At 45.0% G+C, this 21219-nt stretch overlaps 1 long non-coding RNA gene across 3 annotated transcripts in view; it reads left to right on the top strand.

Annotated features, from left to right (window-relative positions):
• LOC139046596 (uncharacterized) overlaps positions 1-7490 on the top strand; it is a 35903-nt gene extending 28413 nt beyond the window's left edge. For all 3 annotated transcript variants that reach the window (XR_011506839.1, XR_011506838.1, XR_011506837.1), the window contains one exon: positions 842-7490. This is a non-coding gene — a long non-coding RNA (uncharacterized lncRNA). The remainder of the gene's footprint in view (positions 1-841) is intronic.
• The last annotated feature ends 13729 nt before the right edge of the window (positions 7491-21219 follow it).

Genomic DNA, 21219 nt, shown 5'->3' with positions numbered 1-21219 from the left:
TACACACACACACACACACAAACACACAAACACAAAAGGGTCTTCCTTTTTGCCTTCTTCAGTCCCCTAAAGCTGGACCAGGTTCAGCTGAAGATGTATTCATTCTATTTTCCAGATTAATCAGAATATAGAATGAGCTGCATTTGGTGCTGGGCATGTTTTGAGATCTGGCCTGTTTGGGTCCTTCAGAGTCACTAGCATGTGAAGCTTCTGGAAGCTGGGAGTCCTCTGTCTTGTTCACTTCTGTACTCCAGACCCCAGATGGTGTTTGCCACACAAGGAACACTCATTATATATTTGCTGAATGAGTGAATAAAAAGCACATTGTAGGCTTAGGGAGGGAGAGTGATGGGGTGGTTAGGAGGGTAGAAATGGAACCAGAGGGAGTCAGGAGTGGAGCTTGGTGAGAGGAGGAAGAGAGGCAGAGACCATGTCAGCTCTGTTCAGCACTGTGTCTTCCATGCTTGCTGGTGCCTGCAGTGGATGATGCTCAGTAAATATTGTTCTCATAAATTGATGAATATAAGAAACAGAGCAAGGAGTAGAGAGACAAAATGAATAGAAAAGCATAAATATACTCAAAAGATGAAAGAAGTGAAAGACCTGCAACTTCAATAGGTCTCCATCACGACTCATAAAAAACAGTCTCCAGGACCCGTCTACGAGACTCGGATTCTGCAGGGAGAGTGTGCTGGGCTGATCTGGCCACAAGACCATTGTTTTCTCCTCCTGGTCTTAGAATTTTCCCTTTATCTCTGCTTCTTTCGTACCCTAGTAAGCTGGGCTCAACAACTAGAGGTTAATATGAATATCTTTTCTCTCTTTCTCTTAAAAACCACAGCACCCAGGCTCCTTGCTTCACGGTTCCACTGCTCTGGGCCTTCCTCTGGCACCTTTCGGATTCCTAGAAGACTTCCAAGCCGAGAACACACCAAGACCAAGAGATATATAGAGAATGCTAAGAAGAAATGGGCCCTAGACTTCAAAATCCTCAAAGACCAAATGACCAATGACCAAAAGACCAAACTGAGTCTGCCCCCCCACCCTAATCAGCTTGGCCAAGACATCTCTCTTAGTTTCACTAATGCTCAGTGTTCTAATCTGTTGTTGCCAAAGGTCTCACCTCGGAATGCCGGTGCCTAGGGGTTTAGAGTCAAGGTTGTCCCTGCCAATATCTAAAGTGGCGGCAGAGGAAGCGAGTCCTCAAAGGAGAATGAGAGAGTAGGAGGGAAACCAGAGGAGTGCAGCATCAAAAAAGAAGAGTTCTAAGGGGGCAGGAAGAATCCACAGTACCAAATGCAGAGAGGAGTCAAGAAAGATGAGGACTAAAAAGTGGGAACTGGGGACTCTGGGGCCTCTGTTCACGAAAGCAGTTGCCATTCTCATAGAGCTGGGGGTGGGATAAAGATAGTAGGAAGTTAGGGAGCGAGTGGGAAATGAGGAGAGGAGAAAACGCCTCTCTATTTCAAGGGGTAGTGGAATGCAGGGCCATTTGATGAGAAGGAAGGGAAGGGAGCGGGGCAGATGGTTCTAGAACAGTGCTCACAAGTCTGGAATAGCTGCAGAGAAGAATGAGCGAGAACGGGCGTACTGCCGGGCTGAGCTGAGAGGTACTCTGAGTTGGGGTCCCTCAGCAGTGAGGCTGTGGGGTGTGGGGAAACCAGACGTCTGAGTGCGCCAGTGCCATGGGAGGTGGTGCTGTGGGACCGCCCAGCATCCTGGTTTGCTGGGTCTGTCGATAGCAGTGGTGGCTCCCACCTTATAGTCATCTGACGTCTTGTGTGCAGGCACTCGGTGTCCACGAGGGCATTGCAGGAGAGTTTCCGAATGGTAACGGTGTCTCTGGTGACACAGCCTTTCTTCAGAACGCTAAGGGTCTGTGCACTGACCCCAAAAATGTGCTATGGCTCAAAAGTGGTTGAAGTTTACTTCTGACTTAAGAAGTCCAAAACTGATGTTCCAGACCAGAGAAGAGCCCTCCTCCAGGCAGTGACTCGGCCCCAGGACCCCTCTGTCTTGTGTCTCCATCTTCCACACGTGGTTTTTATACTCCTCTGCATCAGCTGGCTGAGGGGGGAAAAGCACAGAGGCCTGGCCACAGGAAAGCTTTTTGGGTCAGGCTGAGTGGGTGCATCAGTTCTGCCCACACGACCACACCTAACCAGAAGGAAGCCTGGCAGATATAATGTAGTTATGTGCCCAAGAAGAAACGGGTTTGGTGAACAGCAGGCAGCAATTCCTGCCATGGAACGGTGCAGAACGAAGGAATGAACAAGACCCCGGCAATGACCGCTGCCTCTCACAGAGCGTGTTAGCTCTCCTTACAGTCTGTACTTTGTCACCTAAGACTAGGAAACTCGCCTGGAAATACACGTGTTTGTCGGAGGTCCGTGGGCTCTCAGGACTGCCCCATTCTTGGCAGAAGCAGCGGCAGTGGAAGACAGCAGAAGCTGTTTTCTAAATTCTCAGCCACCACCTCAAACAGCTCAAACTCCAATCAGCATCCTCCTCAGGAAGAGCAGGGACCAGCGGGGTGCTCAGGCTTGGCCACAGCGGGAGGGTCCCAGGGTGGGTTGGTTTTACTGGGGCCAATTCAGACGGAGTTTACGTGGCATCAGCCCCGGGGCCTCGTCATGGCCTTGCGTGCGACGCTGCAGGGCCCAGGCCCCCCGAAGGCTGTGGCCATTTTCTTGGACTCCTTCTTGGCGTGGGGAGCTATGGGGAGGGGTCTTTCCTAGAGGAGGCCTGGCAGGGCTGGTGCACAGCCCAGGAAGAACCTCAGTGGGAGCAGCCTCCTGAACTGGAGGCAGGGGCGGGGTGACTGGCACCCCACCACCCTACACCCCTCCTGCACCAGGCATCGCTGACACTCCTCCCGCACGTCCACAGCCTCCGGCTGGCTTTCTTCCAGCCCTTCTCTGCCTTGTCTAACCAATAGAGAGGTCAGGGCCGTGGTCCCTGCGCTCAGACGACCCAGCGCTGCGACCGGGAGTGAGCACCCCCGGCAAGCTGGCCCCGACGCCGCCCTGCCCCGGGTGTCCGCGAAGGTCCGCATCTTCTCAGCGCGGGTCCTGCCAGTCTTCTCCTCCAGCCTGCGGCGGCGCTGACCGGACCCCCGGGGCCCCTTTCTCCAGGGACTCTCTTACCTCCATCTCTGTTCCTGTGCCCCGACTCGGCCATCTTCCCAGGGCTTCAGGGAACTCCCTGCCCCGTTGTAACGCGAGGCCCCGGGTGGGGGCGGTTGCTGTGAGCGAGTCGTCGTAGACGCCAAGCACCTGTTGGCAGCCGCTCCGGGGCCAGGGCTGCCCCCCACCCCTCCTGGCATCTATGGCCCTGCTTCTCAGCATCTGCAGGCAACACGCGCTGCCTGGGTTTTGTTTTTCACGCAATGTCCCTCTTTATCAGTGTCTATGCCAAAGGAGGGCCTATCTTACCATTTATGAGTTCCTTTAGGTACAGAGGGGTGATTTAACGGCTAATAACGACTACGATGGGTATCGCGTGTTGGGTGATCACTAGATTTTAGACATTTATCTCTGATCTCTAAAACGACCCGTGAAAGAGGATATTCCACTTATTTTCATTTTCTGGAGGAGGACCTGGGGGCTGCGAACGCTGAGAAGGGAATCCAGGGACGTTAGGCCTCAACGCCGCTCTCCGGGGCCGCCCTCTGGGCGCGCGGTTCTGCTTCCCTTGGCTGTGGGTGCGCGAGGCCGGCTCCTGCCCCGCCCGCCAGGGCCAAGGCTTCCCTTCCTCGGCACGCGAGGTCGGGGTCACGGGGCTCTCAGCAGCGGTGGCGTTGGCGTTTCTGGAGAGCAATGGCCTGAGCAACGCTTCCTTCCTCCCTTCTGGTGTCTGGCACACTGCCACTCCCCACGGGCAGCTTTCCTTCCATCCTACTGATCATTCAAGCAAAATATTTTTGTAGTTATTATAATAGTTGTATTGCAATGGCAATTTGTTCATGAAAATGGGACTAACCTCCATCCTTGTTTTTCTTTTTTACATTGCCGGCATTCATATCACCCACGATTTGTTGAAATAACCGTGATGGTCACGGCCCCTCTCTCCTGCCCGCATCTTTCTCACGGCCAGTGGTCCCCTCAGCTTCCCCTCTCACGGTCCTCTGTGCCACCTCCCCCCCCATCCCCACCAAGTCGGGTAATCTTGCATCAAGCCTTCCCCAGAGGCGGGGCAGGACACAGGGGTGATGTTCTTTCAAGGGCTAGGCCCCACGGAGCCATCCGGGAGAATCCCTAGGACGCAAACCACCAGGAGCTCCAGTCACTTACTGTCTTTTTTGTGCAAATTGCAAAGACTTGGCCCCTGTGGATGGACCTGTTGGATATAGGAGCCCTTTCCTCCAGATTGGGTGCCATCTCCTGCCAGGGGGCTGGCTTGGAATATGGCCTGTGTCGAATGCCAGCCCCCCGTACCCTCTCATGGACCTGGGTGGGTGCCTTTGTTCAGTGCACAGATTACACAACTATATGTGTTGACCCCAAAAGCTGCCGTTGCTCCAGGCCCCTGACCTGGAAAAATATTTGACATTTGTATCCCCCAGTAGTCACTGCCCTGGCTGGAAGATCCCTGGAATCCGTTATAGCAGTGGCTCCACCTCTTGAGGGCCACCCCATGTGAAAGTCTGAATGACACTCACGTTAGCTTGTTTAGCTCAGTGCCTCTGCAGCTGGCCACCCCCGCTTGCAGGCCTCATGCTTCTTGTGCCTGCTTGGACTGGGTGCTGCGATTTCTCTCTAGTTCCTCTCTGAACTGGCCTGAATCTATCTTCAAGGACGGGGGAGGCTGGGTCTCCACACATGTGCATTTCCTTGTTCAGCTCTTAGCTCAGACTTGCCTTGGCTTTTCTGCAGCATGGGCTGCAAGAGCAGGGCAGTGAGCCCTGCTTATTGACCTCTTTCTGTGAACCTGACATCGCATTTCAGTCAATCCGGACCGTCAATCCTTTGAGGGAGCCATTGTCAACCCCGTCTTATGCATATGCAAGTTGAAGTTTGGGAGAGCCCGGCAGCCTCCCCAGGCCACACAACCAGAATCCCACCCCAGAAATGCCAACATCACAGGCCAGCCCCTGACCACTGCCCCCTGCTGGGCACATGACCTGCTGACGTGGAACCTTTTAAGATGGACGTTTTCTTTCTTTAAGGATTCTTTGAGTAGGAAATATGAGGTTGGGGAGAAGAAATGGCAGTTAAAAGAGACACTATGATTACAAACATGCACTCGAGCCAGGGAGACCTGAACCCAGGTGTCAGCTCCACCACCTAAAATCGTGTGGCTTTGGGCAAGTAACTCAACTTCTCCCTGCCTCGGGGTGTCCGTCTGTAAAGTGGGATTAATAATGGCTCCTCCTCGATACGGTTGTCGTGGGGAGTGAGTGAGAAGATCCATGTCAAGTGCCGAGGACAGGGCCTGGCCTGGGCTAGGGCTCGCTAACTGATGCTTTTGTTGTGAACATAGCCCCCTCCCATTGGTGTCACCTCCCTGCCTCAGCTCCAAGCAGCCTGTGTGCACATCTTACATCTCTGGATTCTTTATGATGATGGCTTGCCAGTCTACGGGGATGGAGACATTGCCCTGAGCTAATGACAAAGATTCTAGAAAGGGGCCAACAGTTTCCATTGCTGCAACATCTTCAAAGAATGTAATTTCACTAGATGCCTCTGTAAGGTCCCCAAATGCCTACTGCCCACTCAGCAATGCTGTGACCTTTTGCTCAACGTTGTGCTGCTCTCAATTGTTTTACAAAGTGGTGGTCAGCAAGAGGCTGGCAGGCCACCCGTGGTTCTTGGGAAAGAGGCCCATGGAGCCACAGGGCTCCTCCACCGACTCTGGAAAATGATACCCTTGAACCTTCCTTTCAACTCAAGACTCAGTAGCTGCGTAGAGAACAGTTACCACATGTCACCACTAGAGGGCGCCAGAAAGCCACCTCTTAATGTCACCGGGAGGAGACCAAGGCTTCCAGACCTTTCTCACAGAAAGCAAGCACACACCAGGATATAACCTCCACCCTAATCCAGCTATGCCATTTAAAAGCCTGTAACTCTGTGATCTCATTTCCATTCCTTAATTGTTAATATTCTTGCTGTTCTCTGCGCGTCAGTGAAAAGACTGGGAAATGTTTTGAGAACATAATGAGCACACGTAAGGTACTGAGACAAGCACTTTTTGTTCATTACCTCTAATTCTCACAACAACCCTGTTAGGGGGATGCTGCTAGGCTCTTTTTCCTTTGTTATTCCTAAACTTAAACTTTTTTTACTATGAAAAATTGTAATTATACAGAGAAATGGAGCGAAGTGAAGAGTCTAACGAACACCCACATAGCCATCACCTAGATTTAAACAATTGCTAACATTTTGCCATATTTGCTTCATCTACTTCTTTTTGGCTGAAGCGTTTTAAAGTATGGTCATTATTCACCCCTAAAAACTTCAGTAGATGTCTCTGAAAAATAAGGTCATTTCTCACATAATCATAATACCATTATTATAACAAATGAAATTAACCATGACTCTCTAATATCTCCCAATATGTAATCCATATTCACATTTCCTGGTTGTCCCAAAAATGTCTCTCACACTTGGTTTGTTCTGACCAGCATCCAAACAAAGATAGCAACTCTCTGCTGTCTCAGGTCTCTTTTAATCTGGAGCGATTCTTCTCACACCTCCACTCCTCCCCCCTTTAAAAATGACGTTGACATTTTGAAGAAACTCAGCCATCTTGTACAGAGTTGCACACTAGATTGTCTGTTTCCCTGTTTTGTACTTAACTTGTTCGTCTATCTTTCATGTTCCTATAAGCTGCGTGTTAGAGCTATATGCCTGGCCAGATTGAGATTAATTATGTTTTTGGATGATACCATGTATGTCATATTGCATCACACCAGGAGATACACCGTATTGGTTGTTCACTGTGTCTGGTGCTAAGATTGATCACTGGGTTAAGGGGGAGACGTCAAGTCTCTCTATTATAATGTTATATTTCCCTTGTGATTAGCAAGTAAGCTGGAGGCTGATTCCTGGGCTCCATGTGAATGTCCAGTTCCCCGTCAACTGTTTGCTGTGTGGTGTTGGTATTCATCATGATCGTTGCTGTAATTAACTATTGCCTTAGGGTTTGAAAAATGGTGGTTTTTACATTCTGTCAAGCCTTCTACATTTATTTAACGACATTCATATCTAAATCAGAGGTTTTCTTTGTCACCTGGGGCTGTTTGCTTACTCTGAAGTACGGCTCTCTCTAGAAAGGTTGAAAAAGTGCTTAATTCTTAATTACCAATGTTCAGAAGAAGGAACCAGCTTAGTAGCCACCTCTAATAGTGGCAAATAAGGTTTTGTGGGGCTTTTTGGTCTTTCTTTTTTGGCCTCAATATGGACTCATGGATTTAAACAAATCCATGCATTTCAATCAATAATAGTCACTATTCTTTTTGATACTCAAATTGTAGCAACTTTGGGTAATAAAAGCCTCTTCAAATTAGTTCTTGTAAGAAATGATTATTTAATGACTTGAATGTGGGGGCCTATAGCTCAAGCTGATACAAAGCTAAGAGCTAAGAGAAGAGGAGAGAGAGAGATACATAGAGAGTTTGGGATGCGAGCTCAAGGAGAAATTAGAATTAGAATTAGAAATTGGAAATTAGAATTCAAGGGGAGTAGGTGGAGCAAAATGGCGGGGTGAGCTGACCTGGGACTCTCTCCCCTCCAAAGTACAACAAAGGACTGAAAAAAAACCCTGAATTTCAGCTAATGAACCCAATGCCAGGACTCAGAGACCTACAGTATCAAAAGACAGAGGACGAAGCCCCTGCTGCCCGCCTCGGAGGAGCTGGAATGGGGTAGGAGAGAGCTTTGCTCCCTCCCCTAGAAACCGGGATCACTGCACAGGTCCGGGAAGGAGCGGGGGAGGAGCCACGTGACCGGGGGATCGTCTAGGACTCCTGCCACCGGTACAGTGGAAACCCACTGACGGGGGGGAAAGCTTCTGTGCATGGGGACCCCATAAACCCAGGGCCCCAGGAGACCAGAGAACAGAACTAATCAAATCCAGATCAGTGCGTGAGACAAACCGCCCCTCCCCGCCCAGGCAAACCGCACTGGGCACTGCCATCTTGCCCGAAGGTGGAGAGCTCAGAACGCATGGTGCTCGACCCCCATCTAGTGGCGACAGGCTGTAACTGCAACTGAATTCTACCATCATGTGAAAAAACTGCTCCTCTACCATCCAGCAATTTATAAAAGCCCCAGACCAGAAGGAAAACAATAAAAACACAGAATTAAGTCCTGAGGACTTGGAAATAAGTAAACTAAGTGAAAATGAGTTCAGAGCAGCTATAATAAGAAAACTCAATGAGGTAGAGAGAAAGAGAAACAAGCTGAGTTCTGGAGTTACTTCACAAAAATTTACTTCACAAAAAAAAAAAATAAAGAAGAATCAAACAGAATTACTAGAGATGAAAAACACAATGGACCAGGTAAAACAGAATACGGATTCTCTGAATGCCTGTGTAGACACCATAGAAGAGCAATTTAACATAATTGAAGATAGACAGGCTGAATGGCTCCAGAGAGAGGAAGAAAGAGAACTAAGGATTAAAAGGAAAAAGCAAAGTATTAGAGAGATAGCAGATTCAATGAGGAGAAAGAATTTAAGGATCATAGGAATTCCCGAGAACATGGAAAAGGACAATGGAGCAGAAAGTGTGCTTAATGAAATTATAGAAGACAACGTCCCAAATCTAGGGATTGAGGGAGAAATATGTGTAGAGGAAGTTTTCAGATCTCCTAGATTTGTCAATGTAAAAAGACCTACTGCAAGGCATATAGTAGTACAAATGGCAAAAATGAAAGACAACGAAAGAATACTCAGGGCAGCAAGAAAGAAGAGAATAACCTACAAAGGAGCTCCTATCAGACTTTCAGCGGATTTCTCTACAGAAACCTTACAAGCTAGGAGAGAATAGAGTGACATGAAAGATAAAAATCTTCAGCCAAGAATACTCTATCCAGCAAGAATATCTTTCAGATATGAGGGAGAAATTAAATCTTTTCCAGATAAACAAAAGTTAAGGGAATTTGTAACCAAAAGTCCTCCACTACAAGAAATCCTCAAGAAGGCTCTCACACCTGAAAAAAGAAGAAAGGGAGAAAGGGGTCACAAACCACAGAGTAGGGAGACAGATAAATAGAACCAGAATAGGATAGCAAATATTCAACTATAGCGTTAGACTAAAGGTAAGGAAACTACCAAAGCAAAGATGATCTTGTCACTCTAACTACAAATTCATAACACAAGTTGGAATAAGAAATGAAAATAATAATTTAGGAGGGGAAGAGCAAAGGGATTAAATTAGTCTAGGCCAAGTAAGTAAGAGACCACCAGAGAATAGACTATATTATACACGAGATTCTAAGTATAAACTTCAGGGTAGGCACTAAACTAAAAAACAGAACAGAGACACAAAACATAAATAAGCAAAAATCTAAGAAACCCAGCATAAGAAATTGCAGCATCAAATGGGTAGGATAAAACACACAGGAAGAGAAAAGCAGGAAAGCCAGATAATGAGCAACAGATTGACAGCTTTAAGTCCACATGCATCAATAATCACTCTCAATGTAAACAGATTGAACTCTCCAATAAAAAGACACAGAGTGACAAAATGGATTAAAGAACAAGATCCAACAATTTGTTGCCTCCAGGAAACACACCTCAGCCCCAAGGACAAACACAGACTCAGAGTGAAGGGGTGGAGGACAATACTTCAACCTAATAGCAAGAAAAAAAAGCAGGTGTTGTAATGCTTATATCAAACAAAGTGGATTGCAAAATAAGACAGGTAAAGAGAGACACACAGGGACAATATATAATGATCAAAGGAACACTTCATCAAGAAGAAATAACAGTTATAAATATCTATGCACCCAACATAGGAGCACCAAGGTTCATAAAGCAACTATTAACAGACCTAAAGGAAGATGTTAAAAACAACACAATAATAGTAGGGGACCTCAACACCCCACTCACATCAATGGACAGATCATCCAGACAGAAAATTAACAAAGAAATAGTGGAGCTAAACGAAAAACTAAAACAATTGGACTTAATAGACATATATAGATCACGTCATCCTAAGAAAGCAGAATACACATTCTTCTCAAGTGCACATGGAACATTCTCAAGGATAGACCGTATTTAGGAAACAAGGCAAGCCTCTACAAATTTTAAAAAATTGAAATAATAACAAGCATCTTCCCTGATCATAATGCTATAAGACTAGAAATTAATTACAAGAAAAAAGCTGAGAAAGGCACAAAGATGTGGAGACTAAACAATACACTACTGAACAAGCAATGGATCATTGAAGAAATTAAAGAAGAAATCAAAAAATACCTGGAAACAAATGAAAATGATAACATGCCATACCAACTCATATGGGATACAGCAAAAGCTGTATTAAGAGGAAAATTCATCGCAATACAGGCACATCTTACCAAACAAGAAAAATCCCAATAAGCAGTCTTAAACTACACCTACCTGAACTAGAGAAAGAAGACCAAATAAAGCCCAAAGTCAGCAGAAGGAGAGAAATAATAAAAATCAGAGCAGAAATAAATACTATTGAAATGAAAAAGGCGGTAGAAAGGATCAATGAAACAAAGAGCTGGTTCTTTGAGAAGATAAATAAAATTGACAACCCCCTAGCCAGACTTACAAAGAAAAAAAGGGAGAAAGCTCAAGTAAACAAAATCAGAAATGAAAGAGGAGAAATAACAACAGTCTCTGCAGAAATACAATGGATTATAAGAGAATACTATGAAAAACTCTATGCTAACAGAATGGATAACCTAGAGGAAATGGATAAATTCTTGGACTCCTACAATCTCCCAAAGCTCACTCAAGAAGAAGCAGACAATCGGAACAGATCAATCACAAGGAAAGAGATTGAAACAGCAATAAAAAACATCCCAAAGAATAAAACCCCAGGACCAGATGGCTTCCCTGGGGAATTCTACCAAACTTTCAGAGAGGAATTAATACCTACCCTTTTCAAGCTATTCCAAAAAATTAGGGAGGATGGAACACTTCCTAACTCATTCTACAAGGCCAACATCATGCTGATACCAAAGCCTGACCAGGACAGCACAAAGAAGGAGAACTACAGGCTAATATCGCTGATGAACATGGATGCAAAAATTCTAAACAAAATTTTGGCAACCAAAATTCAGCAATACATCAAAAGGATCATACATCATGATCAGGTGGGATTCATACCAGGGACACAGGGATGGTTCAACATCCGCAAATGAATCAACGTGATACACCACATCAACAAACTGAGGAATAAAAACCACATGATCATCTCAATAGATGCAGAGAAAGCATTTGACAAGATCCAACAGCCATTTATGATAAAAACTCTCAAGAAAACGGGCATAGAAGAGAACTACCTCAACATAATAAAGGCCATATATGACAAACCCACAGCCAACATCATACTCAATGGGAAAAAACTGAGTGTCATCCCCCTGAAAACAGGAACGAGACAAGGATGCCCTCTATCACCACTCTTATTTAACATAGTACTGGAGGTCCTGGCCAGAGCAATCAGGCAAGAAAAAGGAATAAAAGGAATCCAAATAGGGAGGGAAGAAGTGAAACTCTCGCTGTTTGCAGATGACATGATCTTATATATAGAAAACCCCAAAGAATCCATTGGAAAACTGTTAGAAGTAATCAACAACTACAGCAAAGTTGCAGGGTATAAAATCAATTTGCATTAACCAGTAGCATTTCTATATTCTAATAACGAACTAACAGAAAAAGAACTCAAGAACACAATACCATTCACAATCGCAACAAAAAGAATAAAATACCTCAGGGTAAATTTAACTACGGAAGTGAAGGACTTATATAATGAAAATTACAAGGCCTTTCTGAGAGAATTGGATGATGACATAAGGAGATGGAAAGACATTCCATGTACATGGATTGGAAGAATAAACATAGTTAAAATGTCCGTTCTACCTAAAGCAATCTACAGATGCAACGCTATCCCAATCAGAATCCCAATGACATTCTTTACAGAATTAGAACAAAGAATCCTAAAATTCATATGGGGCGGCAAAAGACCGCGAATTGCTAAAGCAATCCTGAGAAAAAAGAACAAAACGGGAGGCATCACAATCCCTGACTTCAAAACATACTGCAAAGCTACAGTAATCAAAACAGCATGGTACTGGTACAAAAACAGGTGCACAGATCAATGGAACAGAGTTGAAAGCCCGGAAATAAAACCCCACATCTATGGACAGCTTATCTTTGACAAAGGAGCTGAGGGCATACAATGGAGAAAAGAAAGTCTTTTCAACAAATGGTGCTGGGAAAACTGGAAAGCCATATGTAAAAGACTAAAAATTGACCATTCTTTTTCACCATTCACCAAAATAAACTCAAAATGGATCAAAGACCTAAAGGTGAAGACCTGAAACCATAAGGCTTCTAGAAGAAAACGTAGGCAGTACACTCTTTGACATCAGTATTAAAAGGACCTTTTCAGACACCACGTCTTCTCAGAGAAGGGAAACAATAGAAAGAATAAACAAATGGGACTTCATCAGACTAAAGAGCTTCTTCAAGGCAAATGAAAGCAGGATTGAAACAAAAAAACAACCCACTAACTGGGAAAAAATATTTGCAAGTCATATATCTGACAAAGGCTTAATATGCATAATATATAAAGAACTCTCACAACTCAACAACAAAACATCAAACAACCCAATCAAAAAATGGGCTGGAGACATGAACAGACATTTCTCCAAAGAAGATATACTGATGGCCAATAGGCACATGAAAAGATGCTCATCATCACTGATCATCAGGGAAATGCAAATCAAAACTACACTAAGATCTCACCTTACACCCATTAGAATGACAAAAATAACCAAAACAAATAGTAACAAATGTTGGAGAGGTTGTGGAGAGAGTGGAACCCTCATACACTGCTGATGGGAATGCAAACTGGTGCAGCCACTATGGAAAACAGTATGGAGATTCCTCAAAAAATTGAAAATAGGGGGCCCGCTCCGTGGCCGAGTGGTTAAGTCGTGTGCTCTGCTGCGGCAGCCCAGGGTTTGGATCCTGGGCGGGGACATGGCACTGCTCATTAGGCCACGTTGAGGCGGCGTCCCACATCCCACAACTAGAAGGATCTGCAACTAAGATATACAACTACATACCGGGGGGTTGGGAAATAAAGCAGAGAAAGAAAAAAAAAAAGATTGGCAACAGTTGTTAGCTCAGGTGCCAATCCTTAAAAAAAAAAAAAATTAAAAATAGAACTACCATACGATCCAGCCATTCCACTACTGGGTATCTATCCAAAGAGCTTGAAGTCAGCAATCCCAAAAGTCCTATGCACCCCAATGTTTATTGCAGCATTGTTTACAATAGCCAAGACGTGGAAGCAACCTAAGTGCTCATCAACAGACGAATGGATAAAGAAGACGTGGTACATATATACAATGGAATACTACTCAGCTGCAAAACAGAACAAAATCGTCCCATTTGCAACAACATGGATGGACCTTGAGGGAATTATGTTAAGTGAAATAAGCCAGTTAGAGAAGGATAATCTCTGTATGACTCCACTCATATGAGGAATTTAAACATGTGGATGAAGAGAACAGATTAGTGGCTACCAGGGGGAAGGTGGGGTGGGGGGTGGGCACAAAGGGTGAAGGGTTGCACCTGCAACATGACTGACAAACATTAATGTACAACTGAAATCACACAAGATTGTAACCTATCGTTAACTCAATTAAAAAAAAAGAAATTAGAATTCAATTAACTCAGGTTCCTGGGACCACCAAGAAAGAGGATTGTAAAATGATCTAAAAGTCCAGGGGCAGAGAAAGGTGGGCAGGGAGGTGGATAACGGGAGCGAACGCATGCATGTTGGGGAGGGCAATACATGTGGCAACCTCTGACGGACCAGAAGCCAAGGGGTAAACCAGTGGTCCAGACAGAAAAGGATCACTCTTGTCCATAGATTTAAGCGGTCTTCATAGCTGACCCAGGTCAGCAGTAGAATATTTAGAAAGTAAAAAGGTCAAGGTTAGAAGGCTCAGGTGAAAGTGGCGGGGAGGGGACAGTGCTATGGACTAACCTCAAAGTTGGACTTTTTACTGTGATATTTTCTCAGTTAAATGTCCTGGGGAGGCAGTATAAAAAGCCATGATAAGTGACTAATCAATATAGAATGATGAATTACTAATTTTTGTTTAAATGACCAACCATGTTCTTTCCATGCATTTTAGAGAAACATGAGATAACAAAAGAGCTTGTCCTGAGGCTGCCTCTTCTATCTTCCTGTTTCTGGAAGGCTAATGAGGATCTTCTTTTATTTTTAAATACACCCCAGAAACTTCCCCCTTAGCTTGCTCTGCTGTCCTTCTGGAATGTTGGAAGCTCTTCCGTATGTCTAACTTTAAGCTCTCGTTGTTCAGCTTTTAGTTTATATTTTTTTCTATCCTTCTACTTTCAAACTTTCTTCATCCTTATGTTTAAGGACTATCCTTACAAATAGCATATAATTATTTCTTTTTAAATCTAGTCTGAGAAAATTGATCTTTTAATTGGGTTCTTTAGTCCATTTACACTTATTGTAAACACTGTTTTTTTTTTGTTTAAATCTACAATCTTACTGTTTTCTTTTGGTTACTCCTATTCTATGTTCTTACTCTTTCCTATCTTTTCTTCTTCTTTTTTAAAAAATTGAGATGTAATTGACATATAACATTATGTTAGTTTCAGGTACACAACATAATGGTTTGATATTTGTATATATTGCAAAATGATCACCACAATAAGTGTAGTTAACATCCATCACCCTCACATAGTTACAAAATTTGTTTCTTATGATAAGAACTTTTAAGATGTACTCACTCAACAACTTTCAAATATACAATAAAGTGTTATTGACTGTAGTCACCATGCTGTATATTAAATCCCTGGGACTTATTGATCTTATAACTGGAAGTTCGTGCCCCTTGATCCCCTTCACTCATTTCGCCCACCCCACATCCCCGTCTATCTTGTCTTCTAATTGTCATTATTCTACCCTTCAGTTAGTTTGTTAGATATATGCCTTCTTACTATTTTTTTAGTGGTTGCCCTGGTGATCTCAACATGCGTCCTTGACTTATCAAAGTCCAGTATAAATTAGTCCTTTTGCCACTTCTCAGGAAATTTCAGACCTTAGGATATTTAAATCCTTTCTTCCTGCCTTAAGCTATATGGTTTGTATTGATTTAGATCTATCTATTACTGTATTTACAATTTCCAGGGCTCTTCATTCCTTCTTGCATTTTCATGCTTCTACCCCAAATCATTTTCTTTCTCTCTAAAGAATATTCTTTAGTTTGTGTGTGCTGGAAAAAAATGGTCTCAGGTTTGTCTGGAAATATTTTTAGCTCACCTTAACATTCGAAGAATATTTTGGTGGCTATAGGATGCTGGGTTGTCGGCTATTGTCTTTCAGCCCTTAGAAGATGTGAGTTCATGTCTCATGGCCTCTAATGTTTCTGATGAAAGTTAGAGGTTGGTCTTATTCTTGGTCTTTTGAAGGTAACATACTTTTCTTCCTCTAGTTTCTTTTAAGATTTTCCCTTTTTCTCTTTGGTCCTCAGCACTTTTACTGTAATATGCGTAGATTTGATTTTCTTGGTATTTCTCCTGCTTGGAGTTCCTATTCTCCTTGAATCTGGGCTCTGTCTTTTGTCAGTTTTAACTATCTCTTTAAATATTGCTGCTTCTCCATTAACTCTCCTCTCTCCTTCTGGGATTCCAGTTACACATGTTTTAAACCATTTTTAACTTGTCCAATATGTCTTTTATGCTCTTTTCTGTGTTTTTTTATCTTATTTCTCTCCATGCTTCACTCTGGATATTTTCTTCTGATCTCTGTTAAAGGCTATCCAATCTGGTGCTAAGCCTATCCATTAAATGTTTAATTATAGTTGCTGTAGTGATCCTTTTGGTTTTTTTTTTTTTAATACTTCACAGTTTACTCATAAAATTCATCATCTTAATTCCTTGAACATTTTAATCATGGTCATTTAAAGATGCATGTCTGATGACTCCACTATGTGGCCGGATCTCTTAGGGTCAGTGTCCATGGTCTGGTTGTGGGGAGCAGGCTGCCTAGGGCTGGCGTCCATCCCAGGTTCAGAGTTATCCCTCCAGCCAGCTGCACGAATGGGCCTTTGTGCTTGTGCTATTTCAAGTCCTTTAGGCCTGCATAATTTCTTCTAATATTATAACCAGATTATTTCCTACTGGTTTATGTTTTCAAAACTTGTTGTCAGTTCAATTTAATGAATCTTTGCTGAGGAGGAAATTGAAGCACAGAGCACTTAAAGGGTTTTGCCTAATACCCCACAGCAATCAGTGATAGCGTGGACATTTGTAACTTTTTTCTGCAGCTCAGCATCTCAAAGCCATTCTGAAGTTTGGGGAACAGGAGTCAGAGGCTGGGATTCCCTCAGCGCAAACATGTGGCTCACTCTTGGACAACCAGATGTTCCCGCCAGGACTTTGCATCTGGAGTGAGTGAGGTGGAGATGTGGGGGGCCCTATAGACTTCACTCCAGTACTGGTGATGGAGGCTCTAACACTGAATCTGGCAGGTCCAGCAGTGGCAGCATCCATGGCGTCCCTGCCAGACTCGTCCCCGTGTGTGAATTCAGCTGCTGTTGCAGCCACCTGGCACCCCCTTGTTCTGGTCTCTCTCTGAGACTTCCCTTCAGTCCTGAGAGTTGTCTGATACCCTTTCAATAAATTCTTGTTCTGCATAAGTTATCCAGAGTGGGGTTTTGTTGTTTGCAACCCCAAATCATGACTAATACAGTGGCCAAGAAGTTGAGAACTCAAGGGGGCCAGGTGGCTGCTCCATCCTTTACTGAAGGCTCAGCTGACAGATGACTGTTCAGACCCAGAAACCAGAGAGCTTCAGACTCCTGCCCGGGATTGGTACAGGGGAACACCAAACATGCCTCAGTGCACTCACTGAATTGTGTGCAATTTTCCTGGAGAAGTAAAATAATAATTTAGGTCTTTCAACAGGCTTGAAAGAATTAGTTAGGGAGAGAGCAACGAGAAACAAATTAGGGAGAGAACAATGCACGGCAACGTGGTTGACAGATGGAGACTGGGCCTGCGCCTTGACCTGGCTTGGCCGCCCTGGTGGCCTGTGAGCTGTGGCCTGACAGCCATGGAGGAGGCGGTGGAGACCCCTCCTCATCAGGACCTCCCCTCCTGGGAGGCTTCTAGGGTGGTCTCTGATGCCTTTGTGAAGTGGTCTTGGGGCAGCCAGACTCTGCCAGGTCCTCCAGTCAGGGCCCTGGCTCAGCTCCTGACCCTGACATGACCTTCAGCTGCATTGCACAGGCCTGGCCATCTCATAAAGAGTGTTGGAGTCAGTCTCCCTTGCCTGGAGGACTGGAGGAGGCTGTGATGTACCTCTCGGATGCCTCCATCCGCCTCTCCATCCAAACAGTGAGCTCCAGGAGGCAGGGCCCAGGCCTTACAGCTCTTTGCATACTGTGCATACACAGGTTCAACACACATTCCTCGGTGGTGATGTGCTTGCCTGGTTTCTCCTTCTTCTCTTTGCAATCTCTTACTCCCAAATTGCCATGTTGCTGGGCAGGTGGATTCAAGTGGAAAAGTACACACAGGTTCAGAATGTTGCTGCTAATCAGAAGTTCTAGAGTTTAGGGTGAGAGGAAGAGGCGGACTTAGGAGGTGGATGTGTAAGTCTTGCCTTTTTTATTTCTAGAAGGCCAGTTCCTGGCCTGAGGCTCCTACCTGCATATCAGCAGCCGTCCACTTGATGGTCTGTAGGTTTATGATGTATGCTGAAGATTCTGGCATATATTTTCATCCGCGTCTAGAAGCGTACATGACCCAAGTACTCCAGATGCATGCTGGGGGTGTTCTGCCACCTGTGCCCAGTATTGATGTGACTTTTCCATCCGGGTACCTTGAATGCCAGAGGAGGGTGCATATGAACTAACATCAGCCTCCTGACCGATGCCCCACCTTCACTCTTGCCCAGGCTGCTATTTAAAGTATGTATCAGAACAAATAGCTCCCCTCTTGAAAGCCCCCCAAGGTGGCCTATTACACTGGGGCTCTTCCCCATGGTTTTTTATAAAAGCCTGCACAGGCTGGTCTCCTTCTGCCTCTCTGCTGCCATTTCTTGCCTCTCACCTCCTTGCTCACAACTCTCCAGCCACACTGGCCTCCTCCCTACCCTTTGAACACTTCAAACCTCAGGACCTTTGCACTTGCCATTCTCTTTGCCTGGAACACCACCCCCACGCCAGCTCACCTCTTGTTGCTTCTCGTTATCATTCAGGTCTCAACTCGGATGTCCCCTCCTCTCTGACCACCTTGTCTAATTGAGCCATCTCTTCCTCCAATCCCTGTTCATCCCTTTGCTTAGTTTTATTTTCTTTACAACACTCATCTGTTCCTAAAATTATCTTATTCATTTATTTGTATACCCGGAACCATGCCCACTGCATAGTTGGTGCCTGGTCAAGTTTTGTCGAATAAATGAATGAAGGAAGGAACTAGTGGGAAAAGTTTTTAATGTCTATAGGTGTAGTTTTAAAAATTGATGTGACTTTTTCATCCTTCTTCAAAATATTTATGTTAGTTTATTACAAAAAACTATAATTTAAATTACCTATGGAGTGAAAAGACAGTCTACGGCAAGTTGAGTAAATTCGTTGTTTAAAACAAATGAACGAATTCGTTACTGAGTAAGTGAATGAATGAATAAAAAGTTGGTGCTCCAGGGAAATGTGCTACTTTTATCCTGTGGCGTCTGTACGTTTTGGCACAGTGCTGGCTACACAAACCCAAGAAACACACGATCCTGGGAAGTCGAAGGGAACGTGCCACACTGTCGGTTTCCCTCCTCCTTATGGAGAAGGCAGGATGGCCTGAGTCACAGAATGCTTCCCAAGGCTGAGAGAAGCAAGGCTTCCAGACAGTTTTCTCCTTGGGATTGCACACCGCTCTGTGAGCTCAGCCAGCTGAGAACCAGGGTCCTGATCATTATCTTCGAATCCAGACTTCCAACAGGACAGGGGGACCAAAGTTCCCGCCCGCAAGAGCATTTCAAGGGCATTTCACGGCCGATCCCTCCCTCGCTTCCTAGGTCAGCAGGTCTGAAGGAAGCCCCTTAATGGTCTCTGCTCCAGGGTTTTTTTTTTTTATACAGATCTTCATCCCCTGCATGGAATTAGCCACCTTTTGGATCACTTTCAAGAAAATTATGCCTTCCAGGCTGTTTTCCCCCTTTCTCCCAACATCGTTTGGGCAGTCACTCCTCCCCTGGGCATGTACTCAAGAAATAAATCTCTCTATGCAGATTGCTGGCATAATGTTAAACATAATCAGACAGGGAAAATGCTGGAAAAAAATCACAGCTTGTGTCCTCGATCAACTGGAAGTGCCTCCTGTTCTTTTAATTAGATGCAGTCTTCTTCAATTTCTAACTTCTGGTTTATAGATTTTTATAGCTTCTCAGGAGACAATTTTCTGTGAGTCTCTTGCATTGTGAGCAGAGACAATGATGGTCTTTGTTCTGGGTGAGTTTTCAAGGATGTTTATATAGCAAACAACTTTGAAAGGTAGAAAAATTCCTCCTTCTGGGACACAAGGCAGATCTGTTTCCTGACCAGGATAATAAAGAACGTCTCCATCCGGGGCTGAGGCTGAGCAGGTGTGCCAGCAGCCTCCTTATAAGATGGGGGGTTTCCCAAAGCACAGGGCTCCTGAGCTGTGACAAAGATCCACTGTGACAACCACCCACCGAGGCTGCTCTGTGTCACCCCTGAACTCGAGGGACCAGGGGAACTGACGTGAACATGAGGCTCATGAGTCTTGCTGTGCTGTGAATGTTAAAATCCTTTGTCTCTGACCCAGCAGTCGTATGTCGTCTGCCCACATCCCTGAAAGTGTGGCAGGCCAACTGCTAACTGGCGAGCATGGGAAATCTCAGCGCCTTCTTGACACTGCTCTGGCCTGTACCCTGTAACTTACCTGGAGGTATATATCACTTGTATACATTTTACTGTAAACTGTACTGAATTTCAAGTAAATATATCTTGTCTCCTCAAGGGCAGGCAGGTTTCACTCTCCAAATTGTCCAATAAATACAGGGCACATGGTAAGGGCCCCATAACTTCCTGCTGGCAATTCATCCTTTGGAAGGCCTGTAGTCGGGGATGTGCCTCTCCTGTGTCCATCAGGGCCACCACTGAATATTGACTCCGTGGTGGTGGTGGGTCTCCTAGTTTACAGGAGTCTCTGCATTTAACCTTAGGCCATTTCCTCCACCACCTGGGGCCCTTCCCTACCACCTGGAGAGCCAGATAGTGCCAGGCGGGATGGCAAGAAAGGGCTGGTAATAAGAGCAGGCCCAGATGAACTGACTGGGAGCCCTAGGGCCCGAGTCAATGAGATGAACACTTAGATGTACAGGAAAACATCCCGTCCCAACTGCAAACAAAAGGCTAAGTGTCCAGACATCTGGGAGGCCACTCTGCCTGGGAAACAGAAGCTCCTTGCTCTGGGTATCAAGAATAGGAGACTTAGTATCTAGGCCAAGTCTGGATTAACTCCAGGCTATTCTTTGGCAGAAGACACAGGGCTGCAATGAAACAGAAGGAATCAACACAAAGAAACCACCAAATCCATCTCCGAATCAGGATTTGGCAGCTCCTCATTCCCCTTTTCATTGTGTTGTACTCGCTGATGCTATAGTTAGAAGAGGCAGTAATCATAATTTTATTTAAACCCCTCTCCTCCAAAAACAATAAAAAACTGCAACCAAATGTAACTCATGCAAACAAGGAGAGCCAGCCTGGTGGAGGGCTGGGCCTTGTGTCCAGAGCCAGAGCTTACTGAGTGTGGGTCTTGGCTCTGCCACCTCTGGACAGAGGGAGCCCCATTTTCTCTGTAAAAAAAGGAGATCATAAGCTGACACTGGTCACTGTGTGTGTGAGAGCGTCAGACAATGGGGTGCAAAAGCGGGCATAGCAGGGGGATCAGGTGAAGTGGAGGGAGGGGAGTGATACTCATCAGGGGACGATGATGATGTCCCTCCTGAAA

This window comes from Equus asinus, chromosome 11 (genome assembly GCF_041296235.1).
Source record: "Equus asinus isolate D_3611 breed Donkey chromosome 11, EquAss-T2T_v2, whole genome shotgun sequence".
NCBI classification, from domain to species: domain Eukaryota; kingdom Metazoa; phylum Chordata; class Mammalia; order Perissodactyla; family Equidae; genus Equus; species Equus asinus.
Note: the sequence above shows the minus strand (reverse complement) of the source record. Positions and strands in the feature narration are given on the sequence as shown.